The sequence below is a fragment of the Coffea eugenioides genome, chromosome 5 (assembly GCF_003713205.1).
Source record: "Coffea eugenioides isolate CCC68of chromosome 5, Ceug_1.0, whole genome shotgun sequence".
In the NCBI taxonomy this organism is placed as follows: Eukaryota; Viridiplantae; Streptophyta; class Magnoliopsida; order Gentianales; family Rubiaceae; genus Coffea; species Coffea eugenioides.
The window spans coordinates 24543166-24550555 of record NC_040039.1 but is presented as its reverse complement, the minus strand read 5'-3'; the positions used below and the strand labels follow the sequence as shown (position 1 = coordinate 24550555).

At 37.8% G+C, this 7390-nt stretch overlaps 1 non-coding gene across 1 annotated transcript; it reads left to right on the top strand.

Annotated features, from left to right (window-relative positions):
* Positions 1–2106: 2106 nt before the first annotated feature.
* On the top strand, positions 2107–2213 carry LOC113772732. The gene has a single exon (XR_003468687.1). It is a non-coding gene; the product is annotated as a small nucleolar RNA R71 (small nucleolar RNA).
* Positions 2214–7390: the final 5177 nt, after the last annotated feature.

Sequence of the window (7390 nt, the reverse complement as noted above, 5' to 3'; positions counted from 1 at the left end):
CCTGCGTCAAGCCATTTAAGAATTTCATTTCTTACCACCTCTTTCATGTTTGGATTGAGTCTTCTTTGTGTTTCCACCACTGGTTTGCAACCGTTCTCCAATAAAATTCGATGCATGCATATAGAAGGACTTATACCTTTAATGTCTGAAATTGTCCATCCAATTGCCTTCTTACGCCTTCTTAGAACTCTTAACAACTTTGCACACTGTTCATCATCAAGGTCAGCACTAACAATTACAGGTAAAGTTTTATTTTCTCCAAGAAATTCATACCTTAGATGAGTCGGAAGTGGCTTGAGCTCTAACTTTGGAGGTTCAATTTCTGAAGGTTGTGAAAACCCTTTTCCTTGGCCAAGACTTTCATACAAATTACCCCTTTTATAAGGTGCTTGAAAATCCAAGTATTTGGCCAATTCTTCAATTTCTTCACAAACATCTTCTTGCTTACCTAAACTCATTAAACAATACTCAAGAGGATCTAAGTCAAAGTTGACTTGACTCATCTCTTGGGTTAGTTTATCAATTGTGCCAATAGAATAAGCATGATCGGTAAAAGAAGGGTATTTTTCCATTTCATTCAAATTAAATTCTACCTCTTCTTCACCTACTTGAAACTTAAGTTTGCCATTTTTTACATCAATAATAGTACCTGCAGTAGCTAGAAATGGTCTACCTAGAATAATTGGCATAGATATATCTTCTTCCATATCTAATACCACAAAATCCACTGGAATGATAAATTTTTGAACTTTTATCAATACATTCTCCAACACTCCCAATGGATATCTAATAGACCGATCCGCTAGTTGCAAAGTGATATTAGTGCGTTTAAGCTCATGCAAACCCAATTGTCTAGCCACCGTTAAAGGTATTAATGATACACTAGCACCAAGATCACACAATGCCTTAGAAAAATCAACGTTACCTATGGTGCAAGGTATAGAAAAACTCCCCGGATCCTTCAACTTCGGTGGTAGCTTATTTTGAATAATTGCACTACATTCCTCCGTTAATGCTATTGTTTCGCAGTCTTCCAACTTTCTTTTTCTAGTCATGATTTCCTTGAGAAATTTCGCATAAGATGGAATCTGCAAAATAGCATCGGCAAAAGGAATGTTAATGTGCAATTGTTTGAAAAGTTTAACAAATTTTTCAAAATCTTTATCAAACTTATTTTGCTTTAATCTTTGTGGAAATGGAACCGCAGGGGGTATTGGAATGGTAGTGGAAGATGATGGTTGCTTTTCTCTTGGATTCTCCCGCCTATTTTCCTCCACAATCGCCTCTTGGTTCCTCTGCTTTTCTTCTTGTTTTTCATTCTCATCTTTCTCAACTTCCTTCACTGGAGGATCTTCTAATTGTCTACCACTACGAAGAGTAATGGCTTGCACCTGCTCCTTAGGATTGACCTCTGTTTTGCTAGGTAATTCTCCTTGATTTCGATTATTCAAAGAACTAGCAATTTGACCAATTTGGACCTCTACATTCCTGTACATTGTAGTGAGTTGATCCAGTCTCCCTTCTACTCGTTCAAATCTGTCCGAAGTCACCGTAGCAAGTTTTTCCACCGCGATCTCCCAACTTGGTTTAGTTTCAGCCTGTGGTTGCCTTGGTTGAAATCCCGGCGGATTGGTTGGCCTTTGTTGATTTCCTTGATCCTTCCATCCGAAGTTTGGATGATTTCTCCATCCCGGATTGTAAGTATTCGAGTAGGGGTTATTTTGAGCATTACGATTGTAATTATTGACGAATTGTACTTGTTCAGAATCGACACACTCATTAGTATCATGTTCACCTCCACATACAGAACAGCATGCTACATGTGCATTAGATGAACTTGGACCTTGTCTACTTAGCAATTTCATCACATTATTCATTTGAACACTCAGCATATTGAGAGTGTCCATTTCTATCATACCTGCGTGACGTCTTGTATTACCTCTCTCATTGGCCCATTGATAGTTATTTGCTGCCATTTCTTCTATCAAATTATGAGCTTCTTGGGGTGTTTTTCCCATTAAAGCTCCACCTGCAGCTGCATCAATAATAGTTTTAGTGGAGAAAGATAAACCATTATAAAAGGTTTGTATGATTAACCACTCCGGCAGTCCATGATGTGGACATTTCCGAAGCAAATCTCTAAACCTTTCCCATGCCTCATATAATGATTCACCTTCCAATTGGCTAAAACTAGTGATATCCATTCTAAGCTTAGCAGTCTTACCTGGTGGAAAATACTTATTTAAGAATGCTCTTGATAATTCATCCCATCCAGTGAAAGTATTGGGAGCATGAGAGTGTAGCCAAAGTTTGGCCTTATCTCTTAATGAAAATGGGAACAATCTTAGCCTTATAGCATCATCACTAACTCCATTCATTTTAATTGTATCACAAATTTCCAAGAATGTAGCTAAGTGTGTATTAGGATCTTCTACTGCATTACCTCCAAATTGAGATTGTTGAACCATTTGGATAAGTGATGGTTTAATCTCAAAGTTGTTAGCATTTACCGCAGGCCTTGCTATGCTCGTTTGTGAACCTTGTGTTCCCGGTATAGTAAAATCTCGCAGAACTCGCCTATTTAGGTCATTTTCAGCCATTTCTTCTTCAAATGGTAATTCTATCAAGATATCTTCTATTGGCTGCCAAACCTCTTGTTCCTCTTGATGCAGTGTATTCCTCCTTTGTCTCCGCAATGTTCTTTCAATTTCAGGATCAAAATGTCCAACTTCTCTATTTGATCGGTGCATGCACTACAAATAAAAATAAGAGAAATTTTTGTAGTTTTAATTCAACAACTTGGATAAAAACAATGAAAATGTCTAAATTAATAGAGATGACTAGGCCCTAATATTGCCGCTCCCCGGCAACGGCGCCAAAAACTTGACGGGTTTTCACTTTAAGTGCAAGTTTAATTCCGATTTTACACCCGTTGGACTGCAAGTATACAGGTCGCAATTTTAGTACAAGATGCGTATCGGGTCGATCCCACGAGGAGCAATTTAAACAATTACTAAGCCCCTGTTCTCTCTATTATTTAGACTTACAATTAATTTTTGAGCAGAGAAAGTCTAATGCTGTAATCTACAAATCTGATATACAAATCTAGTTTAACAAATGCTGAATGCAAATAGAGAAATTTCACTTAATGAAGATTCTAGGGATGTAGATTCCACTTATGGCATAAACTACACAAATGAATGGATTTACTTCTTGCTATTATTCTTGCTTAACCAGAGATTTATTTCCAAGATTACCAAGTCTCATTTTCATGATGAAATGGCTTAGAGCAATATAGATTTCCCTATTTTCATGGTGAAATACTACTACTACTCCGTTTTATTTCATGAAATGCTCAATAATCCACCTAAGTGTATCTCTATTTTCATGAACATACAACTCAAGCACTACTCATGTGTTTCAATTGTTATTACCAATTCTCATTGAATAATAACACTATAAACATGCTATTGGTGATCAATCAATAACAAGAAATCACAGCTACACAAGTAGACAAGTTAACTCAAGATATAACAAGTGTAAATCACATTCAATTAGTATTATTTAGCCATAAGTTTCATCTACTCCCTAGATGAAGGAGTTTAGCTACTCATGAATGATTTAACAATCAAATTCACAAGTTTATTACTGCAAAACATCATAAAGTACAAGTATAAGAAAGATAAAAGAAAGCTTAGCCAATTGAAGGTGAAGCTCTCCAATTCCTGCTATGTTCTTGCACAATATGATTACAAGTGAAAACTCTAAATGCTTCTCTAAGAACTCTTAACTAGAGAGAAAACTTGTTGCAAGAAGGAAAACTAGCTACGTCTGGTCCTCCAGGCTTCTCCCCTGTATTTCTGCATAAAAGGTGGTAGAAATTCCATTCCTCTCACTTCATAATTTCCTCCACTCAGATTTTGTAAAAAGAAGTCAAAGATATGATGTTTCCTTTTGTCCACACTCATTTGGTCTTCTCTTTTATTGCAGAAGCATGTGCACCGAATTCCCTTGCATCTTATAGCTGGAAAGTGGTATGCACACAAGAGAATTGACTGAGTCAAATTGCAGAATTTCGGCTATAAAACGCGCCTACACAAAACGCGGTATAAACTCGCGTTTTTTCTACTCGCGTTTTCACTCTGGCCTTATTTCAACTGCGATTTTCTCCATGATAAAGGCCAAACTAGCTTTTGTGCAAAACACAAAAGTTGTAGCCCTTTGAGTTAGCTTTCCAATGCTTCAAGAATCATCCAAATCGGAGCATTGTAGCCTGAGATATGATCGAAATACTGTCACCTGTTCAAACCTCTGTTTTAACTTCCGACCACAGAATGCAGCTTCTGTATTCCAACGTTTTGCCCATGAAGATGGCAGAAATGGATTTCGATGTCTTCATACGAATTGTAGGTCTCTTTCTTAGCTTTAAAATGGTATAAAGATCACCTCAATCCGATAAGTGTAGCTCCAGATATGGTCAAAATACTGAAGAGTGTCAAAACTGACTTGTATTGCATTTCCTCACTTGAACATTTTTCACTTCATTCTTCTTGTTGCCACTTGAATTCATCACCAAATCTCTATTTTTTACCTCATTTGACATCCTTTGGTGATTGAATCATCATTCCTGCATAAAAATGAAGTTTTTACCATTAAAATCAATAGAAATGCAATATTATCCACTTTTACCAAAAATATATAATTTTACCAAAAACCTCTTTATTTTATTTATAAAACTAAATAATCAACTCAAAATTAACTAATAAAATGCACTTAAAAATACGTAAAATAAACTCTTATCAGCCGTAGCTACTTGGTTATTTCCTTCGTTTACTTGTCCTTGGCTCGGTTCAGTAGCCGACCCTTGATCATCCCCTTGAGCTTGGGGTTGTCTGACCCCACGCTCTCGGCCCCTGCCGCTTTTTCGACCGTCCATGATCTTAATTATGTTTAAATGCAAGAACATAAACAATTATACGAGGAAATACTTAAAGACAGTAGTTAATAAGAAAAGCATTTGAAATATCAATAACTAGCATATATTAACATTTCAAGATTCGTACAATCAGTTAGTCTTGGGACATTTACAAAAACATAGCACACACGTGTCACAAAAGTACAATTAGTCAAGCACGTCAAAAGTTGATTCAAGTGTTTCAAAAGATAGGCCACACAATTAAGCAAAATACAATGACTTTTGAACTGGCACCACCCCAACTAATCCCAATTACAAAAGTCAAAAGATTAATCAATCCTAACCTAGTTCTCAGCAGGACCGTCAGGCGGGATCTCCTCCTCTGGGTCCTCCTCAAAAGGCTCCTCTTTAAGGGTGCCCTCTTGAACTGGGCTCTTGACAGCGACCATCACCTCCTCTGTCAATATGGTGGTGTCATCTAAGATCCCAGCGGGCCGATCCCGGACCTTTTCGACTACCCTAACCAGTCGAGCCCTAGTCCTCTGAAACTCGTCACTAGCGACATCGGCTCTAGTCCGCTCATCTATCGCTGTCCTCTCGAGCTCTATGATCCTAGCACCTTGGGCATCCACCATAGCGTTCAGTTCCTCAATCGCCTGAAGTAATGCCCCCATTAGTAGCCACCAACTGTCGGTGCTCATCATCAATGGACATCACAAGATCATTAGGGTAGGCATGTGTCTCACTACAAGGACAACGGGAAAACCTATAGGAAAGCGTGAATCGAACGCGAGGTTCTCCACCAAGTACTCGGTAGCAGATAGGCCTAAGAGGCTCCACGTGACCGTTAGACTCTCCGTTACCGTTAACTGTATGACCTCCATTACCGTTCTCCATTCCTACAAAATAACCATAAAACTCAAGGTTAGACACTTAATGTCACTAACTCGCTCAAATATCAACTTACAGCATGACTAAGTTATCTCATTCCTATTATCAAGAGTAAGGTCTCTAAAACATCTCCCAAATAGATCAGCGGAACGCCTGTCTAGCTCTCGTCAAGACTCGATACGAATCCAATTCAAATTTAAGGATAATTAAACATAATAAAAATAGATACAAAAGAAGTCCGCTTTCTTAAATAAACATTCAAATCTTACATCACAAGTTACCAAATGTACATCAACTTTCCCCAAAAATACAACTACCATAAGTCGACTAATCGATTACATCCAAAATTCTACTCAAAAGGTAATCAAGTCGGTTTCTCCAAAATCTTTCCATTCCGAACTCCTGTTAAGGAAAACAAACTAATGGGGTGAGCTAACGCTCAGTGAGGCCAAGAAAAGCATGCAAACACATAATAGAGCAAGTATAAGAGAGCATGAAAGAGAAATCGAGACAATAGTAAAGCTAGAAGTTTCAAGTAATTAATATTTCAAATAGGAAAAATAAACAGAAACAATTAAGGATACTGGAGCTCTCAGGAGCTAGATTCCACTTGCTTTGCCTAGACTCGATCTAATACCTCCACGTGATGACACTCTTTCAACCGGATAGGTATCAAGTCCGTAGAACTCCACTTAACGTCAAGTTTCCGTCCACCGTTACACCCCCTACCAGACCCGAACGTCGATTAGAAAAGACAATACTACTCGAGTATGCCAAGAAAGATCTCAAAAGATCAAACTTTACGATTTTCTCATGGTACACTAAGCTTCTCGACCAAGCCCGTACCGACTCGAGTCGCAAAGTTAGGCAATGAGTTTTTGGGTCTCCCCCACGATTACAAGTGTAATAATCGATGAGATTCACTCCAATCGACATTGAGTCAAACACAAGTATAATTTTCAAGTATGAGCAAATCGATTATTTAGTCAAGTAAAAGAGAACGAGTGTGATAAAGTATACACTCGACTCAACAAATCCAAAATACTCAATTAAGAAGGGACGATTCAAGTATTTAGTAACAATTCATGCACTTGACACTCACCAATTCAAAACAAGTGAGTAAATGAAGTCTTTAGTTGTCTGCTCCAAGATTCTCTTCAAAATCCTCTCGGGCGCCTGAAGAAATAGTGATCAACCATCACTCACATATACTCACAACCACTTAGCATTCAACGACGAAAGTACACACGCTTAAAATTTAAGACAATGTCTTAGAAGAGCTTTAATCCCTCGTAAATCGAGATTCAAAAGTAAGGATTTAAAGTCACAAGGGAAAACTTGTATCATCCATGAAATCAAGTTTAAAATGGTCTATCAATATCGAAAGAAAGTGAAAAGTTCTTAAAAACTCGTTTCCTACGAAATCGGAAATTTTCCGCTTTGCGCGATAAAACTTGGAAAATTAGATCTTGAGTTCGGTACGTCCAAGAATGGAAAACTTTATACCGTTGGAAATTAACTCAAAGCACTAAAACTTCCCAAAAGATTCTTTTCCAAGATTCCAACCAGAAAGCACTCAAATTT